At 44.4% G+C, this 21287-nt stretch overlaps 1 protein-coding gene across 2 annotated transcripts in view; it reads right to left on the bottom strand.

Annotated features, from left to right (window-relative positions):
* Positions 1-21287, bottom strand: part of NUDT13 (nudix hydrolase 13) — a 632694-nt gene that overhangs the window by 609295 nt on the left and 2112 nt on the right. Inside the window, exon 2 of one of the 2 annotated variants that reach the window (XM_078643093.1) lies at positions 12222-12327. The exons of the other annotated variant lie outside the window; for it this stretch is intronic. The gene's annotated coding sequence lies outside the window, so the exon portion shown is untranslated. The remainder of the gene's footprint in view (positions 1-12221; positions 12328-21287) is intronic. 2 annotated transcript variants of the gene reach the window in all.

Genomic DNA, 21287 nt, shown 5'->3' with positions numbered 1-21287 from the left:
TCCTCCACGACCTTGAAGATTCTAGAGGAGCCGCGGGAGTCCCCGACCCCCGCAGACACCCCCGATGGGGAATGACTGCCATGATCGCCCGTGGAGTGACGAAACTGTAGCCGCGGGACGTCGGCGCTCCCATGCTGGCGCCAGCCTCAGTTTGAATGACTAGAATCCTGCAGACCTCAGTTCCGGTGAAAGCACAGTGTGACCCGGTAGGAAAAATTGTTGCACCCCCTCCCCTTTTTGACTGATGGTTCAAACCACCGATCCTTTCCTTTGCCCTTTTAACGGAACTTTGGACTGCCTGTCCCCCCCCCCCCGCGTCGCCCCACGCCGTTATTTGCTGGGAGGCAACTTACTAGACTTCACCTTCGTGACATCCAGATTTCAGCGCGTTCTGCTGCCTTGGAACTATTCGCACAACAGACCGCTACTGACAACCCACCCCCCGGGACGCCCCACGCCGGATACCCAAATCAGTGCGGCACCCAGGCAACATCTTCTGAATTTTCATAATTTGAAAGAACTAGTAACATGTCCTCATCAGGAATTTCCTCTTCAATCATCTCATCAGGAATTTCCTCATGAAAAGTCTGCAATGATGATTCTTGTAACTCTATGGTCTCCAAACATTCGATAAATTCGCCATCAAGACATTGATCAAAAAAATCATTCAAGTCATCTCCTCCTTGTGAGAATATTTCATTATTGGTGCTGTCAATTTCAATAAATGTAGTGGATAATTCAAAAGAAATTGCCACGGTCTCTTCGTTGTTTAAATGTTTTTACTGTTTTTGTTTTGTTCTATATATTTATAAGTTATTACAGTTTTATATTCCTACTACTTTGTTGGAGTGCTATATATTTTTAATGTGACACATAATTGTAAAAACTTTGATGTACAAAGAGTCATCCCTGGAATCTTCCGCTTCAGGCTCGGTCCCCTCCCCAATCACAATACAGGATGGTTTTCAGATAGTATGAACACGTGTGGTGTGACGGATCTCATCGGGTGTGGGCCTTGATCTACTATAACTCCTTTGAAGAGGGGTGATTCTTTACAGCTGGGGCCATAAACTACATCTGCAGGGCTAGCTGATAGCCTAGGACCGGCCTGGACAATCGGACACAGAGGAAGAGGAGTGTCAGAGGGTGCGGTAGTGAATAGGGCGAAAGGGAGGTGTCGGGCGGCACAGAGTGTGATTCTCAGGGAAGAGCAGCGCAGATGGGGGGAGGTTTATTGCCCATACATAAGACAGAGAGCGGGGGTGAGCAGTGCCTGGGGAAGATGCTTGCGAGGGTGGGGAGCCATGCTACGAATCGACAGCGTGCAGAGAGTGGGTCTGGTCAAGGCATCTAAAATGGCTGCCGTGCACAACAAAAGTGTGGCATTTCAAAAAAGGCAAGATGGCGCAGACAATGTTTTTCAACACTTCCTCATTTCCTTCGAATCGAACGTTAACAGACGTTGGTGCATATTGCCAAAGTTAAGCGATATTTATCGCTAACGATGCTTAGCAACAAATTTTTTACCGCTAAGCATCATCAGAAATTATCGAAGATAAACCTTGCTATTATCAAGGTTTATCGCAAATGCGATAAAAAACGGCCGCAATGCATGAATATCGCTAAAAAGTCAGCGATATTCATGCATTACCGAGCTAATGCTCTTAGCCATGTTATCCACCTCCCATTGGATAACATGGCTAAGAACTGCTCAGGGCAGGTGTTACTTTTTGGAGATATTCGCGCTTAGCGCGAATATCTCCAAAAGTTGGTAATAGGAGATAGATATCTTGCATGTTGTAATGCAAGTTATTGTGGTATATGGAACTCATACCATAATCTCTCAGGAAAGCAGAAACTGATCCTTTTGGGACCGCCTGAGAAGGCCTAGGGGGTGAGGGGTACTCTACTTTGCCCCCTTTTCACGTTCCGAACTATTTTATTTTACTCTCTTCTGTAATTACACAAAATGGCAGCGATAAGATGCATCAGAGACAGACAGTGAGAGAAAGGAGGCCGGAGATGAAGAAGAGATGTCAAATACACATTGGAGATAATATAGTGGGAGAAGGGAAGTAAATATGAGTAAACTTACCATGTAACATAAAAATGTTCCACTCTATACTATAAGTCTCATTTTATACTACAATCACTTCGCTACAACCTCATAAATTAAAAATAAAAATGAATAATGTCTCAAACAATTTTTGTATTTCTAAATATAAATTTATTCTTCTGAATTTTCAAAATTTGAAAGAACTAGTAACATGTCCTCATCAGGAATTTCCTCTTCAATCATCTCATCTGGAATCTCCTCATGAAAAGTCTGCAATGATGATTCTTGTAACTCTATGGTCTCCAAACATTCGATAAATTCGCCATCAAGAGATTGATCAAAAAAATCATTCAAGTCATCTCCTCCTTGTGAGAATATTTCATTATTGGTGCTGTCAATTTCAATAAATGTAGTGGATAATTCAAAAGAAATTGCCACGGTCTCTTCATTGTGAGCCATTTTATTTTGAAATTGCTTGCTGTAAATTGCAGAAAAAAATAATCACTTTCATTTATCGTTTTTAGTAATACATAATATAAAACTAACTTTATCAAGTATTTAGTATAACAGAAGGACTGAAAATAAATAACAGAAAACATTTTTCAAATTATCTTAAAGTGTACAACATAGTTCCCCTTACAAATTAACAACTCACCTTTTTAAAAGTAGGAGAAGTGTTAGTACTGTGTAAACCAAACACCAGAAATTGAGCACCAAAAATTCCTCACAAATGTACCTCAGACAGTAGTATCACAAAATGGCTGTGGTTTCCTCTCATTTTAGATATATACATAACCAATTAACTTTCATCACACACAAATACAAAACCAAAGTAACATTTTAATTGGTTCTAAATTTCAACACTTTCAAATGTGTTTTCCCCATGCAATTTCCCATAGGACATTTAGATACGTCTACAGCCTGAATGGCTGAACGGAATTACACCAAACTTGGCAAAATGGTACATCAAACCTAAGAGGTCAGGGAGGATCTACTATGCCCCCTTATGGTCATTTGCCCCTTCGCTTTGGCCTCCTCTTGTCTCTCGATCCTACCGAGAGACAAGATGGCGGCCGCTACGTACTGTTTGGAATGTTTACAGACGCCGGAGAACCAATCACCTTCGCAAAGCTCCGTAACGCGAAAAGTACGCGAAGCGGAGCGCTGTTACAGATATATATCTTTTTTTGAACGTTAATTTCTCAAAATCCACTGGAGCACATATATTGAAACCTAGCAAAGGCACATCGGGCTACCAGTCCCTAATATTTTGCCAAGTTTCGTGCAAATCCATTCAGCCGTTCGATTATTATTATTATTTATTTTTTTTGCCCCGCGGGGCCCTTTTAAAACCTCCACATCAAACCTAGGGGGTCAGCGAGGATCTACTATGCCCCCTTATGGTCATTTGCCCCTTCGCTTTGACCTCCTCTTGTCTCTCGATCCTACCGAGAGACAAGATGGCGGCCGCTACGGACTGTTTGGAATGTTTACAGACGCCGGAGAACCAATCAGCTTCGCTTCACAAAGCTCCGTACCGCGAAAAGTACGCGAACTGGAACGCTGCCCGGTCCGCTGTTACAGATATATATCTTTTTTTGAACGTTAATTTCTCAAAATCCACTGGAGCACATATATTGAGACCTAGCAAAGGCACATCGGGCTACCAGTCCCTACAATTTTGCCAAGTTTCGTGCAAATCCATTCAGCCGTTCGGGCTAAAAGTGAGGCCAACCGCCCTATGGAAAACTCAATGTTAAAAACACGTTTTGGGACCCCCCTTTTTTCTCGCCCCCCCCTTGACGAAACCCCCCCAAATTTTCAGGGGCTGCTCAGAAACAAAATGTTCCATTTTCCTGAAAATTTCAGCCAATTCCGTCCACAAACGCCAAAGTTATTAGACATAGAATTTTCAAAAATCCCATAGAGAAAAAATCCTAACTATATATACCTACTGGCGACCGCCAGTAGGTAATATATATATATATATACATACTAGCAGCCCGCCCCGGCACTGCCCGGGGGCAGAAGGGGGCTGGGGGCTGCATTTGGAGCATGTGTTTAGTCGACCGCCCGCCCGACCCGACCCGACATTGCCCGCCCGCCCGCCTACCGCCTTACCTCAGCCGCGCTCGGACGTAGCCCCCACTCCCGGGCCCCCGCCCGCCCCGACATTGCCCGGACCGCCTCGCCTTACCTGAGCCGCCGCGCCACTCCTCGCCGCACGTCACTCCTCGCAGCACGTCGCCGCTCGTGACCGCTCCTCCCCGCCTGTCGTCATCACGCAGGAGTAGGTCGCGGTCAGCGCTGCGGCCGGCGCTTGTTTTAGGGGACTACTTTGTTTTTAAACCTTAATTTTTAAATTTACGTTTATTTTTTATTTTATGCAGCCTATGTCCATCTACACACCCTGAGGATTACAACAATGTATTGGGTGTGTGGATTGGCGCTGTGGTTCCCGAGTTTACCTTGCCAAAAGGTTTCTGTTCTCTCTTTATAATAGTAGTATAGATATACACAGCCCCTCACACACCCACAAAGACACTCACAGACCCATTCACAGGCCCATGCAGTTGCTGACACACCCACTCACAAACCAATGCAGCCACTCAAACACCCACTCCCCGACCTATACAGCCACTCACACATTCACTCTCTAAGGTTACAAATTCAAGTGAGAAAATAGAATGTAAAAAAAATATAGAAATTCACTGAAAAAACAAAGTTACAGGGACGTTATAGTTAGGAAATTATATTTTAACACCTTGCGTGCGGCGCCGATTTCCCCCCGGTGCTGGACATTCCATAACTGGGTGTGGTCGTGACGAACCATTCCGTCATCCGCACAGCTCAACTGTGAGGCATGACGGAATGGTTCCGTCACAAGCATCGAAGGGGTTAAAAACCCTTAGAAATTCACAGAAAAAAAACAAAGGTTACAGGGATGTTATAGTTAGGCTCAGACTTCACACACACAAAACCATAGCAATTCAGCAGTTTTATGTTACCTGTGCTAACTATAACTTACGCTCCTGCGATGCACTGTATCTTCATGTTCCAGAATGAAAATTCGGTTGACCCAGAAACCAAGACCAGCTAATGGAGTTACACATGAAACATGGGGCACTTGGTAACTATAGTCTAAGGAAGGGGGTTTGTGTCTAATCTGAGGGCAATAGGATATTATCCCTTGGTCACTGTTATGTCATGGAATGTAGAACACCGTGGTATTCGCAGGGTGGCAGTTGACGTAAGTCGAGTGAACGGATACTATTCCTCAGTGTTGGGCTCCTGTTATATATGCACTATAGGTGTACTTTACTTTGTATTTCGTCTGCGGTATTTCTTTCCCACATTTGGTGAGGAGCGGGAAAAACTGGAGCTATCAAGGATTCACACATGTATGCCGCATTTATTGAGGAACACTGCAGCGGCAGGACAGCAGGATGAAATTATCCATGTTGATGAGGAGTGTCTGTGAGTCCCAGTAAGCTCATGTGAAGTCACCTATTTTACTTTATTCTTCAGATATCTCAGGCGCGAGGAGACTAATTGTATTGCCAGGAAAGGCTTGAGGAGGTGGTTAGCACTGTTGGGAAAAACTTGTGCGTGGGTGGGAATGTATGACATCACCGGCCTGAACGTGCAATGTAAAGCGGCATTGCTTGCCTAGCAATGCTGAAGCAATAGCGTGCATGGACTTGGAGTTATAGCTTCTGTTTTTTTCTGGCTTATAAGGGAAATTTTGGAGGGGGAGGATTGTTAAATCGCATTGCTAGAACACTGTTTGGGTGGAGTTGGCCTGATTGAATATATGAATGTATCACCTTTGGAACATCCAAGGAATGTCAATGTGTTTAAGCAGGCCACTAAATGATTAGCATTGAAGTTTGGATAAAAAACGTGAGTGGTGATGGAGAGATACAAATGTTATTCCAGGGAGCAAAAAGAGAATGAGTCTATAGAAGATTACGTCACTACTCTGCGCACACTAGCTGTTGCGTGTGAATTTGAAATAATAACATATGACCAGGTTTTAAGAGACCCGGTCATGATGAAAATGAAAAGCAAAAAGAAAAATCAAGAAAGGTAATGGGCAGGATCGGAAATGACATTAAGTGCTACAGTTAATATTGCTAAAAACATATAACAATCAGCAATATTTGTTTGAGATAAGAGTTCTAAATGACATTACTGTGAGTATTAAACAATCTGAAGTCTTATTTGAGATAAATGCAGTAAAGAAAGATGGGCTAGGTAATGGGAAAAAAGTGTGGGAGAATGTGAAGAAATAGGGAAAGAAGGAAAGGAGGATGTCTTGTTTCACTGTGGTAGTTTCTATCATTACAGAAATTTCAAAGGATACCCGGGTTGGATAAAAGTTGCAGTCACAGTAAACATAAAGGGCATTTCAGTTGGGTGTCTAAAGCAAATTTTAGCAATAAAATGTATATAGTTACTGGTTATATGAGGAAATAACTGAGGACAAATGCAACCCTAACCACGCGTTGTGTGAAAAATCCCAAAACACTGGTTTTTTCCCAAACGTGTGACAAAAACTGATGGTGAAGAAGTAGAGATGATGGCCGGCTGCTGTGTGTGGTACAGCATTATTGATAAAAAAATAAAGGAACGTCTAATGAGTAAGAAACATGTATTACCTCCAGATTTTCAATGAGGATGTTACATGGGTCACAAAATTGATTTTATTGGTTAATTGTGGGCTGAATTGTGTTTCCATGGTAAAGAAACTAAGTGTAACGTTTACTTTGCTGAAAAAGGAGAACCTATCCTAGGTTGGCCACATCAACGGGAAATAGGTATTAATCTGGTTCCTAATGCTGTACCACTAGTTTATCCTGTAATGAATGAAAATGACGGTGCTGGTTATTAAGTTCTACTTGTACATAGTTTTCCTAAGGTTTTCATTTATGATTTCGGAAGGTTCACTGGTTTTAACGCATAACATTATACTAGAACAAAATGCTATACCTGTACGCCATAAGTTTCTAATTTTCAGCTGAATTACAGATCAAAGTTAAAGTCTATTTTGAATGACCTGTGTGCCAAAGAGATCATCGAACTAATTGAATCTTTTCCTTGGGTTTCTCCAGTGATGTTGTCTTTGAAGTGTTCGTGGGAACTCATGTTATGTGTGAACCTGAGAAGTATCAATAAGGACATTTGTACAGATAATCATCCATTGCCACATTTACATGAATTGGCGTCATCTATGAATGGAGCTTGATTTAGCTAGTGCATGCCATCAAGTAGAGTTAGATAAAGATTATACACATGTGACAACATTTTTGACACCGGAAGAGTTGTCTTTCGGTTTGGTTAGTGCGGCCTCGGTTTTCCATGGTTTATTGAATAAAAGTTTGGAAGGAGCAAAAGGTGCAATTGCTTTCCAAGATTATATCTCGTTTTTAGGAAAATTGTGAAAGAGCATGTCACTAATTTGTGTGATGTTTTATTTTATTTGGATAACAAACGGCTGACTGTGAAGGTTAATAAATGTTGATTTAAATGTAGTAAAGTGGAATATCTAGGACATTTAATTACAAGAAACGGCATTCAACCAAAACAGAATCACATCTGTGCCATTTTGGATGCACCTTCTCCTCAATCTAGAGATCAACTGGTATCCTTTCTTGATTTAGCCAAATTTTATTCCCAGTTTGTGGACAATTATTCCACAAAAGTGGAAACTCATCGTTGTTTGCAACAACAACAAAAAATGCAATATTCATTGGGGTAATTAGCAACAAGACCATTTTGACCAGCTTAAGCAAGAACTGATTACCGCTCCTTGTTTTACATCTTTTAAGACTGGTGAGGTGTGTTATGTTGCTGTGGTTGCAAATGCGCATGGGCTTGGAACTGTACATGACAAAGGCAAAGAATGTGTGTTATTGTATGCTTCTCATAATTTTAATGTATCTGAAAGGAATTGCTGTGTAACAGAGAAAGCATAATTAGCTTGTTCTTGGACTAATGATTATTTCAGCCAATTTCTTTGGGAAACAAGGTTTATTCTTCGTACAGATCATAAACCGCGGGTTCATGTGTTATCACCAGGAAGTGGGAAAACACCTACCCCTAGATAGCCATCTACCAGCTAAACTACAATCCTATCAATTCAAAGTTTAATGTGTGCTGGGCAGGGATAATGTCCATGCAGATTGCATGTCTTGTTTGCCCTTACATTCAGAATTTATAGGAGAATAATTGAATGGTGAATGTGAAGTACCATTCACTTTATAGGACGTAAATGTTCTGAATGTGCACGATTCTATATCCAGTATTTCCAGGGAAATATGGGTATTGCAAATGATCAAGTATGATGGGATGATGAAAGTATGTGAAAATTTAAGGGATGGTGGCCACCGAGAGAAAATTAAGCGGGGACGCAAGTGCATTTCTTTTAAATTAAGAAACAGTTAATGTACAGTGATGATATACCCAGAATCCATCTGAAAAGAAAGGGGGGCAGCTCCTTGTCCTATCTGGCAGCTACGTTTTGGAACTCTCTTTACCTGGAGCTCCGTAGCTTTCAAAACCCTACTCAGTTTAGGAAAAAACTCAAAACATTCCTATTCAATTAAGCTTGTTTCCTTTTCTGCCTCTATCTCTGTTCACTGTTCACGTTTTTTATGGGCTTGCGCCGGGACCCTCTTCCGAGTAGCCATGCACGTTATAAATCACCAATAACATAACATGACATATATTAATGAGAGGAGACAAAGTTATTCCTCCATTTGACCAAAGGAAGAGAATTTGTATGATGGGTCATGAGAGACATATGGGTATGAGGCCAATAAGAGACGGATCGGGGAATTTAATTGGTGGTAGAGATGGATTGTTTACTCGACAGTTGGGTATGCAATTGTGAGAAGTTTCTGTGTAGCGACAGTTACTAAACCTTGTATCACTGGAAGTCTTCCTGTTGAATGTCCTGCAGGTCCATGGAGGAGAATTTGTGTCTTTATTCTGGGGCCTTTCAATATATTTCAGAGCAAATAAGCTTTTGGTTTAGTAATGGTAGACTATTTTCCAAAGTGGCCTGAAGGGAAAATATTTATTCTGAAGCGGTTATAGATTTTCTTGAAGTAGCTTTAGATTTTCCTAAAGACGTATTCCGTTGGGAAGGGTCACCTGAGGAAAGAGTTGCAGGATAAAAAACAAAGGAACTGGCAACTATCGTACCCAACCTAATGGATATGTAGAGGGGTTTAATCATGTGGTTAGAGAAACGATACAGTTGGCAGTGAAGGGTGACATCTTCGTGGAGAAATGCACTCTGGACTGTTTTATTGACTTACAGATTAACCCCTGATTGTGTAACTTGATATTCTCCTTTTGAATTATTAAGAGGGAAAAAAAAGGGTCGAAATGTATTCCATGGTGGATAAAACAGGGTTGGAGCAGGAAGTATGAACCTATTTTTGGGCCAGTGAAGGAATGAATCTAAAAATATCAGAGCAAAATGAAACAAAGAAAGTGGACCTTAAAAGAGGAAATGTCACTATAGTACAACTAAAAGTGGTGGATTGGGTATTTTTTAAGGTTCCCAAAGTTAATGGGAAAGATGCACAAAAATTGTCTGATCCAATTAAGGTTGTAGAAGTTTTCAGCAACTCTATAAGAGGAGCAGTAGGAAATATATGGATTATAAGTAGATTGTATGTAGAAATGGGAGTGTTTGGTGTGATTTGGAAGTGGGGAACATGCCAAAAAATGTTGTTGATAATACTATTCAGGAAAGTAATGTTTTCATTGACTTTGGAATTAATCTGGCAGGGAAAATGAATTCTTCCCCTGGAGGTTATTGTTTGGATGATGGAAACATAACTGATAATCACAACTTTTCCCACAAATATACACTGATGTATCGCAGGGAAGTTGATTGCAGAATTTTCAAGAATATGTAGGATACAGATTGTTAATTTTATCAAGATAATCTGTCATATGTAAGATCTATAATAGACTTTTACTGTAGTTAATTTATTTTTTCTTGTATAGTATGGCTATCATTTTCGAGACAATTTATATGCTCATTGTTTTTATATAATTTCTGGTTTCTGTTGATTCTATTTTATATTTATTTTGGAGGGGAGGGGTGGGAGGGAATATGTTGTATGTCATGGAATGTAGTACACTGCGGTGTTCGCCTGGTGGCAAATGATGGGAGAGGATTGGATAGATGATACTCCTCGGTATTAGGCTCCTGTTATATTCGCATGGTGTACTTTACCTTGGATTTCATTGGCGGTATTTCTTTCACACAGTGACACGCGTCAGTTTACAATATACTTTGATCTACTCCCGCTAAAATAGTCTTTACTGCTTTGTAAAGAGAGTAACGCATTGTTCATAAGTAAATGCATGAACGTGGTATAGATTAACAGTTTTGGGTAAGTGACTTCACGCTTTCTATAGCCCAAGAAAACAGCCAATACCAACTACTGTTAGGGACATAACCTCAAAAGCAGAACTTTTGTGGTCCCTAATTTCCCAAGTCGCCAGATGGATAATAAACAAGCATTTGCAATGCAATAGGTCTTGCATTATGATAGTTTGCGGTATTGGCGTTGCAAATAATAATGCAACGCCAATAGCTCATACTTTCAGAAATGCGAGGCTTAGTGCATTGCAAATGCTTGCGTAGTGAGCCAAGAAACAGCATTGTATGTCTCAGTGCAGTACCACAAGCTGCTCCTAGAGATCCCTAGTGAGCAAGGCACTGGCACTGCGTGTCTAGGTGCAGTACCACAAAATGCTCCTAGAGGGCCCTAGTGAGCAAGGCACCACCACTGCATGTCTAGGTGCAGTACAGCAAGCTGCTCCTAGAGGTCCCTAGGGAGCAAGGCACCAGCACTGCATGTCTAGGTGCTGTACTGCAAGCTGCTCTTAAAGGTCTCTAGTAAGCAAGTCACCAGCACTGCATGTCACAGTGCAGTACCGCAAAGCTGCTCCTAGAGGTGCCTAGTGAGCAAGGCCCCAGCACTGCATGTCTATGTGCAGTACTTCAAGCCTGCTCCTAGAGGTCCCTAGTGAGCAAGGCACTAGCACTGCATGTCTACAAAGTTGGAGTTATTGGCATTACAAATGGCAATGTTTTTTACCAAGTCATGTTGCAGGGTACAGTACCATATGTGGCCGAAAGGGGATCTCTTTTGGTCACATATGGTACTGCACCATGCAGAAGTTATGTGTTGTATCTGCACTTACAGTTGGTTTCACCCATCTGATACACCCTTACCATTTTCCCTTGTTGGTTTACCCCTCCTGTCAACGTTCTATGGTGAACGCCGTTCTGTTCACTATGACTAGGGTTATGGATGTTGCTGACAGCACTGAGTGATGTGTCAATAAACTTGCTAAAGGAATACAGAGTGCTTACTTATTTCACTGGCGACGATCGTTGGGAGGAGGCCAATGCGCGACATCCCCTTCAAAAGTTACCCAAAGCAGAAGGTGAATGGAAAAGAAACAAAGAAGTTGAAAAGTGAACTCATGGAAGAGCGAGACAGTTCGGCATAGTGAGGAGGATTTAGCAAATCAAGAAAAGAATAACGTTAGCGGTAAGGAAGTGTATCGGTTTTGGACTAGAATGACTGTAAGCCTTAAGGAGAAAAGTACAAGGAAAATGAAGGGGAAAGTAGCGAAGTAGCACTTTTGGCAAACAATAAAGTTAAGGAGAAGTGAGCGAGTAAGTGGTGGAATCTGGGCGTTGTGGAGGATTCATTGAGTTCAAGCAACGTGGTGGAAAACAGCTGTCTGAGGATTGTGAGGAGAGGTGGTCAGACGCGACTGGCACAACTAGTGTCACCACGAGCGTGTGGGAAGTTGAATGCACCTATGTAAAATCACCGGAGCAAGTAGGATCGGCTGCGACTGTGAGGAGGAGAAGGCAGCTGACTGAAGTGTGTGCGAGGTGAAATTTAACGGACAGGTGCAGGAAGGGTCACCACTATCTTTTGGGGGAACGCACTGACAGCGGGAGCCGGATCATGTGGAAGATCGGCGGCGGCTGTGAAGAGGTGTGAGGAGCGGAGCGCGTCAAGTAACAGGCGTGGAGAAAGACGCCTGGAGCAACGACGATCAGCGGAGGCAGCGTGTGGAAGATAAAGCAAAATGGAAGGAAAAGTGAGAGACTTACTTTAACAAGGGAACGCGGGTAGCGTTGAGTAAGAGCAGGGACAGGCTCAGAGACTTCCAGACATCGCGTGTGGAAAGGAAGTAAAACAGTTCACGTCAAGGATGAGCTGATTCAACAAACGGAAAACAGTCACGTCAAGATTGAGCAGTTTCAACAAACAGTAACGGGTTTGTTTACACAAGCAGATTCAACATGGAAATTTAAGGAACATTGAGGAACTTTATGTGAGGAAAATAAGTTTTGGAATGCAATAGTAATGGTAATTGATTTATTACATGTATGTAACCATTTTGTATGAAAAACAGTTGAAAGGCAAGCAGGAGTGTACACTATATTTGAAGCAATATAAAGAATTCTAAGGAAAGTTAAAGGATTGGAGCTTATACTCTGAGTATTTGACAGGAAGGTAGTTACTGTTAGGTGTAGGTAGGATGGCGGCAGCAAGCATGAACCAGCCGCCACCGTTCCTGACAGATGAGGGGGAACCGGCATTACCATGGAAAGATTGGAAGAAGGGTTTTGAATCTTATTTGATTGCTATTGGCGCAAGTGGGTTCTCAGCAATAAGAAGGAAGAATATTCTCTTAATAAATCTGGGGACAGAAGGAAGAAGAGTTTTTGATAGCTTACCAGAATTGGAAGAAGGTGAAGCTGAGGGAGAGGATAGAGATGCTTATGATTTAAGCTTAAAAAAATTGGAATTACAATATGTGGACAAAATAAATGTTGTATTGGAAAGGCACAAATTTTATGGAAAGGTGCAAGGGAAAAATTAGAAAGTAGGTAACTACATTGCGTGTTTACGAGGAATGGCTAGCACATGTGAGTTCAATTATTTAACTGAATCGCTAATAAGGGATCAATTGGTGAGATGCACCAACAATAAGAAAATACTGGAGAAATTGTTGGTGGGTAATCCAGACCTAAAGAATGCCATAGACATAGCGATAAGTGTAGAACACACAGCAGAATGTGTGAAAGAGATGAATGTAAATGAGGGAAGCAAGGTGAATGAGATAAAGGAAAGGGAAGAGGAAGGTAGGGAAATGTACGCAGTAAAAAATGCACAGGGAAAAGAGCTTTATAAAGAACCTGTTAGAGAGAGAAGCAACACAGAAAACAGATTTAAATGTTACAGATGTGGTAGTACTGCACATTTAGCTGACAGTATTCGTTGTCTAGCTAGAACAGCTACTTGCAGAAATTGTAACAGGAAAGGCCACTTTGAAAGGGTATGTAAAGTGGTACCTAGAAAAGTAGTAAATTATGTAGAAAATGATGAGGAGTATGAGGGACGGTATGTACTGACCATTGACAACAAAGATGACAATCAAGTCAAAATGGTGGATTTGCCTAAATGTGAGATAGAGTTAAATAGGGAAGTTATAGAAGTTTATGCAGACTCTTGTTCACTGTTCACTTTCGTAAATCTGCAGACCTACAAGGACAGATTGGAGGAGAAGGGAACAAGGTTAGAAAAATCAGATGCATGCCCGGTGGGGTACAACAGGGATCCCATTCCATTAGAAGGCATGGTCACTAGGAAAATATCATTCAAAGGAAGAAGCACGGTGGGGAAAGTTTATGTGGCAAAAGTGGGTTCTAATCTGTTAGGATGGGCTCATCAGAAGGATCTAGGGATGAAATTAGACCCCACTGCAGCAGTCCAGGTCATGCTTGTAGACAGGAATGTGTGTGGTTCAGAGATTGTAGAAGAATTCAAAGAGGTATTCACAGAGGAAATTGGATGTTTAAGGGAGTATCTTCACCGAATAAAACTCAAGGAAAAGGCTAAACCAGTAGCTCACAAATGCAGGACAATACCATTACTAGCAAGGGAACCCGTTAAAGAGGAACTGGACAAGTTGTTAAAACAAGAGGTGATTGAACCAGCAGAGAGTTCTGAGTGGGTAGCCCCCATAGTTATAACGGTCAAGGGTAACTCAAACAAAATAAGGCTATGCATTGACCTGAGGGATCTGAACAGCAACATATGGGTTGATAGATTCCCGCTACCCAACATAAATGATATGTTAAGTCAAGTCAAAGAGGCAGAGTATTTCACAGTGATAGATCTTTCTCAGGCATATCACCAGGTGAAATTGCACCCAGCAAGCAAAGCATTGACAACCTTTATCACACCTTTTGGGGCTTATAGATTCCGCAGAATGCCGTTTGGGCTGGCCTCGGCAGCGGCAGTATTCCAGAGAACTATGCAGGGCATTCTGGAAGGGCAAGAACAGGTACTGTGTTTCCAGGACGATCTATTGATTTATGGAAAAGATGTATCGGAACACAACAAGGTGCTGAGGGAAGTGTTAGAAAGGCTAAAAAGAGCTGGATTAACTTTACAGAGAGCCAAATGTCAGATAGGGGTGACATCTGTTACATACCTGGGACACTTGATTTCTAGAGACGGAATCAAACCCAAATCTGATCATGTGGAGGCAATAAGATTAGCACCTGAACCAAGTTCAAAGGAGGAAGTGAAATCCTTCCTTGGACTGGTAGAATACTATTCTAAGTTCATCAAGAACTTCACAGAGATAACCTCACCTTTGAGGCTTTTGCTAAAAAAAGGGGCACATTTTGTGTGGAGTGAAGAATGCAAAAAAATGTTTGGAGATTTAAAGTGTTGTGTAATTAAGGCACCATTTTTAGGCAAATTTGACACTAAGAGGAATACCATAATAACTACTGATGCGAGCAATAAAGGTATAGGGGCAACCCTTAGTCAGATGGTAGAGGGAGAACAGAGAATAATAGATTTCGCCTCAAGAGCTCTCACAGAAGCTGAGTCAAGGTACTCAGTAGTTGAGAAGGAAGCGCTGGCTTGTTACTGGGCAGTCAGACATTTCAGAGTGTATGTATGGGGACTGCCGTTTACAATTCGCACTGACCACAAACCACTAGTGAATGCTTTCAGCGCCAAGAACTTAGAGAGGACCACTCCAAGGATAGCAAAATGGTTCCTAGGACTGGAGGGTTTCAATTACAGGATGATATATATTCCCGGGAGGCTGAATGAAGCAGCAGATTGCTTGTCTCGCCTACCTATGGAAAGGAGGGATGGAGAGTGCGAACAAGTAGAGGAGTATGTGGTGGCAGAAATCAAAGAGGCAATAAGCAGAGACGAGTGGAGGAGGGCAGAGATGGAGGACACTATTCTGCTAAAATTGAGAGATTTAGTATCCAAGGGTTGGCCAGAGAAATGCTCTGATCTTGGGTATGAAGAAAACCGATTCTGGGAGGTCAGACATGAATTGAACCTAATAGAAGGGACATTGTGTAGAGGAAGGAAGTTGATACCACCGGAAAACATGAGGGAGAAAATAGTGAGCCTAGCACATGAAGGGCATCTAGGTTGTAGTCTGACAAAGAACAAAATCAGGACGCATTACTGGTGGCCTAGTATGGACACCATGGTAGAAAGATACATCAGAAAATGCAGGAGTTGTGCAACCAGTGACAAAACGAAGAAAAGCATGAAAGGGCCCATTTCTGCGGTGGAAGTACCGACCACCCCTTGGAACAAAGTGGCTATGGATATTGGAGGACCCTTAGATGTGAGAGGTTTGGGGGGGAGGTTTATAATATCCCTGATAGACTACCATTCAAAATGGGTAGTAATAAAGATAGTGGAGAATGTGACAACTAGTTCAGTGATACTATTTTTACAAGAAACTTTCAGAACAGAAGGAGTACCACAAACTTTGGTGACGGACAATGGTGTCCAGTTTGTTTCGTCAGCAATGAAAGAATTCCTACACAGCTTAGCAATAACTCATTTATGCACTGCACTACATTGTCCTAGAGCTAACGGGATGATTGAAAGAGTGAACCGCATGATAAAAGAGTGTATACAGTTGAATGGTAACAGCGGGAGTAATGTGAGAAAAGCCCTGGATGAGATGATCTGGTCTTACCTGATAACTCCTCACAGTGTTACAGGGCTATCTCCTTTTAAATCACTGAAAGGTAGAGAACCTGGTACCAAAATGTGTCCTATGTGGCTAAGGGGGAAGATGGCTGAGGAGAGTGACAGGGGAGAAGTGGTGAAGAGAATAAAGAAATACCAAGATGCTTATGTGGAGAAATATAATGAGGGCATTGTAGCATCGCGCTACAAATAATCACAGAGACTGATTGTGATTGCACTGAAGGTTTATTCCATACATCCAGCTTCTTCCCTGTCCCTACTCTAACTGCCCTCATCCTGTCCCTACTCCGCCTCTTCCTGTCCCTGACTACCTAGCTCCTCCCACCCAGCTACTAGACTGCTAACACACAACATCTCCCCCTTTCTTAACAAAACTGATAACATATTCAATCATATCTCTTCAATGAGTCTCTTTGGTCGCTGAGCATTGCGGCGCGGCCTTACGTTCATTTCGACAGTGTCCTTTTCAGTCTGGGGTATATCCAATTGATTCAGAGCCTCTAGATCATCTTGATCAGGGGTTCCAGGATCTGGTGACACAGTGGGGTCAAGCAATGATCCGGTCGAGTCCTGGGAGCACTTCTTAAAGTGAGACACGTTTCTCGTAACTCGACGGTGGTCAGACTCTGCCGTCAGCATGGTGCCTTTCTGCCGAGTGACCAGTAGTGGTTCATCGCGAAAACGACAGTCTGTTTTCTTCTGTTGGTCTTGTTTCACTAGTACATAGTCTCCTTCGTGCACAGAAGGTGATCTTGCTCTTCGCTTTGCGTCGGCATACGACTTCATCTTGTCCTTATTTCTCTTGTCCATCTCTGCCATCTCTAGATGGTTGTGGGTGGGTGATATGGCTCGCAGTGCTCCATCCCAGGTTGGGATTCGGTTTCTCATGGGGCGACCTAACATCAGCGTGGCAGGACACTTGCCAGTGGTCGAGTGGGGAGTTGTCCTGTAGGCTCTGAGGACCTCGTTGAGAGCGATCTGTAGGTCCTTCTTTTCGGCACAGGCCTGCTGAAATGTTTTCTTGATTGTGGCCGTGAAGCGTTCAACGGTGCCGTTTGCTTGTGGCCAAAGGGGTGTGACTTTCCTATGATGGAAGTCCAAGTGTCGGGCAAATGTTTCAAAGTCATGTCCATTGAAGGGAGGACCATTGTCTGTCTTCACCTCTCTAGGGACACCCCAGGTGGCAAATAATTCATCCAGCACCTTAAGAGTACTGGAGGCACCGGTGGAGGGTACGAACTGTGCGAATGGGAAACGAGAGTACTCATCAACTATGACTATCACGTACTTGCCAGAAGACAATGGTCCGTAGAAGTCCACAGCAATTTCTTGCCATACTCCCGCCGGTAAGGGGGTCATTTGCAATGGGGCCGGGGGATCACCTTTGCTTGTCAGTTGGCACGGGTGACAGTCTTTCAGGGTGGATTCCACCATTTGGTCTAGTAGAGGAAACCACACACGATCCCTGAGCGCTCGCTTCGTGGATACAACTCCCCGGTGACCTTCATGAGCGAGATCAATGACACCTTGCTGTAGAGTTCTGGGAATCACGATTTGCTGTCCTCGCAGTATGATTCCGTCTGAGGTCACCGACAGTTCTTCATGGACATGCCGGAATGCTTGCAGTTCGTGTTTGGTGTCCAGCTCACTGTCTTCATCCTGAGGGTCATGCCTCCACCTGTTGGCTCGAATCTTGATGAGAACCTTTTGCAGGATGGCGTCCTGCGCAGTGGCGTCTCGGATCACATTCATTGGAATGGCAGGAGGTAGCGCCTGGTCAGCTACGAAATGGATGTATTCCTCAGCAATCGAAGGGTGAGAGTTGGTTGACGCAGGCGGATGTCGAGACATGTAGTCTGCTGGGTTTTCAGACTTTCCCGGCTTGTGTACGATCGTGAAGGTATACTCCTAAAGCCTCAGGCCCCACCTCTCAATTCTGGGGGGCATTTTGGCACGGGGGTTGCCGTAGATGGTGACTAGCGCCTGGTGATCCGTGATCAGGGTAAAGTGCTTGCCGTAGAGGAAGACATGAAAATGTTCACATGCCCAGACCACTGCAAGGCTCTCCTTCTCAGGCTGTGAGTACGCCTTCTCGGGGTCGGACAGGCTGCGGCTAGCATAAGCAACAATACGTCTCTGGTCAGAGTCATGGTCATATTGCGCTAGGATGGCCCCCAACCCTACGGGGCTGGCATCTACGGTGACTTCAGTCATGCGTCTGGGGTTGAAGTAGGAAAGGTTATCGGCCGACTCCACGGCCCTCTTGATCTCTGTGAATGCTTGCTCACACTGAGGAGTCCATTCAAAGGGTTGCCCTTGCTTGGTCAAGGTGCGGAGCGGGTGGCTGATGGTCGCGTAGTCCCGGATATACCGGGCGCAATAGCTAGCCATTCCCAGGAAGGATCTGAGATCGCTGACGTCCTGAGGACACTTGGCGTTGTTCAAGGATGCCACTTTTTCCGGGTCAGGTTTCATTCCCGCTCCTGAGAAGATGTGACCGAAGAACTTTAGTGTAGATTGGTGAAATTCGCACTTGTCCTTGTTCAGGGTCAGGTTCGCATCAAGCAGGGCATGACAGTCGCGGTTGAGTGCAATGTCGTGTTCACGGGTATCGGAGCCATAGACAAGGATGTCATCGCTGTAATTGAGCGTATTGGGAATGTTTTGGATGATCTGTCTGATAGATTCTTGGAAAATTTCAGCAGCTGAAGACACACCAAAGCTTAGTCTCTTATATCGAAAGAGTCCCAGGTGTGTAGCAAATGTTGTGATGGGGCGTGACTGGGCGTCCAGTTCCAGCTGGTGATAGCCCTTGTTTAGGTCCAATTTAGAGAATACCTTGGCACCGTTCAATTCCGAGATCATGTCACATAGAAGTGGCCCTGGATGGCGTTCACGTTCTATCGCAGTGTTGGGGATGCGCATGTCGACGCACAGTCTCACTTTGCTGGTGTTGCCCTTTTTTGGTACAACGACTACCGGCGAAACCCACGGGGTCGGACCATCTGTGCGTTCAATGATGTCGGCAGACAGGAGGTCATTGATCTCTTCTTCAACAGCCTTTTGAAGGTGGAAAGGGACGCGCCGGGGGTGCTGAGCAACAGGCCTGATTTGCTTGTTGACATGTAGGTGTATCTGACGGTTCCTCAGCTTCCCTAGCCCAATGAAAAGGCGAGGAAAACGGTTGACGATGTTCTGGTCATCACAAACTTTGAAGAGGATCTCCACGAGACGGAGACGCTCCGCAGTCGGCAGGCTGAGCAAGCAGTCAGCCTCGGGTCCTTTGATGACATGAATGACTGCATCAATAGTGACGTTGTCGTGTGCAAGTGAAGTCGGGAATTTGCCAAGACATTGCAGGGGTTTCTTCGACATCCAGGTGTAGACGCGTACAGGTGCATGAGCAAGCGATGGCTTGGGGCGCATCCTCTCATACTCGGTGACGGGGATGTAGTTCAGCGAAGCTCCGCTGTCCATCACGAATTTGGTGTCGTGATTCCCTACTTTGATGTGCAACTGAGGGTACTTCTTCAATTGATCTGGGTCTGCTATCATGTTTGCATAGTGCTTCGTGTATTCGGAGCCTCGAGATGAAGATCTGGAGCTCCGGGACGGGGATCTGCGGTCCCATCGCGATCTGTGCGACTCCCTGCTGGAATGAGGTGAGCTGGAGGACCCTGCATCTGTGTCATTGACGGCTCTAACATGGTGCTTTCTGGTGTCCGATCGGGACGACCTCCCGGTTCCACTTCGCCTTTCTTTGTTGTATTCGCTACACATTGCTTCGAAGTGGTTTGTACGACCACACTTTCTGCACCGCTGGCCCATGGCAGGGCAGACATCCACGTGAGGGTAGTCATAGCCGCACCTGAAGCACCTTCTTGCTCTCTCTGGCCTCTTCTCTCTTCGGCCGGTTTCCCGCCTCCTGTGATCTGAGCGCCTCGAGCGAGACGACGGTCGCGATGTCCACTGATTGTCTCTCGAGCGTCTTCGCCCGCCACCCCGGTCTTGAGCTCGATGCGCTTGCTCATGGCTCACTTTGCGTCCCGATTCAATGGTGGCAGCATGCTCTTCAGCCTGATCGTAAACGCGAGTCAGTTCCTCAATGTCATCTAGTTCTTGCGGCTTTCTCAGCAGTCGTCTCCTGAGGGATTCTGAGTGCCACCCCTCTATGATCTGTGACTTGATGGCGGCGTCGGTTGAAAAATTGTCGAAGTCGCAGTGCCTCGATAGTCGCCGCAGTCGAGTGATGAATGTGCTCATTGCCTCATCTTTTCCTTGTCGTGCCTGATGAAAGGCATGGCGCTCGTAGTCCACGTTCTTTTTGTGGAGGAATCTCTTATTTAGTGCGTCGCGCACTTTGTCGTACGTTCCGGTATCTGCAGCAGGGAGATCCTTGATCAGTTTACTTATTTCACGCCCAGCTAGATTCCGGAGAGCTATCAGCTTGTCCTTGTCAACGGTCACTTTGGACCCTTCGAGGTAGTCCTCGAAGTCTTCGAGCCATTCCTGCCACTTGGGGCCCATGCTTCCACCTGTCGTTAGGGTGACTGGCTCTGGGGCCCTCAAATGCGATCCTCCTGCAAAGAGGGGCTTGACTTCATTTCGTCGCGGTGATTGCGACATCGTGGGACTGCAGAGTTTTTGTGCTGGCTACTTGTCAATGCTTGTTTGTTTCTTCTTACCAATGCTTGTTTTTATATTCTTGACAATGCTTGTTTCTTCTTATTTGCCAATGCTTGTTTATTTGTGTTTGACAGTGCTTGTTTCTTTCTAAGCGCCAATGCTTGTTTATTTGCCTCAGTCAGTGCTTGTTCCTTTTGCTGGGTGCCTGACTTCAAGATGGCCGCTCTACCACAGTCAAGGGCTGTGTCTTGAAAAACGCCTGACTTCAAGATGGCCGCCGTCACTGCAGGCACACACGAGGCTCTCTCTCCTGTTCATACACTGCCAGCTCACTCTGGACTCACCGGCCGGCAACCTCGGGGGCAGCACACATCAGGGCTCACTTTTCTTCGACCACCGCAGCTACCAGGTGAGGTTGGGGTGGGCTCCTGCCTTACTTTCTATGTTCCCGCTCTTCTTCTCCGCTGGCATGCCAAACCTCACGCATCGGGCGTGAGGTT

This window comes from Lissotriton helveticus, chromosome 5_1 (assembly GCF_964261635.1).
Source record: "Lissotriton helveticus chromosome 5_1, aLisHel1.1, whole genome shotgun sequence".
Taxonomy (NCBI): domain Eukaryota; kingdom Metazoa; phylum Chordata; class Amphibia; order Caudata; family Salamandridae; genus Lissotriton; species Lissotriton helveticus.
This window is presented reverse-complemented; position numbering and strand designations above follow the sequence as displayed.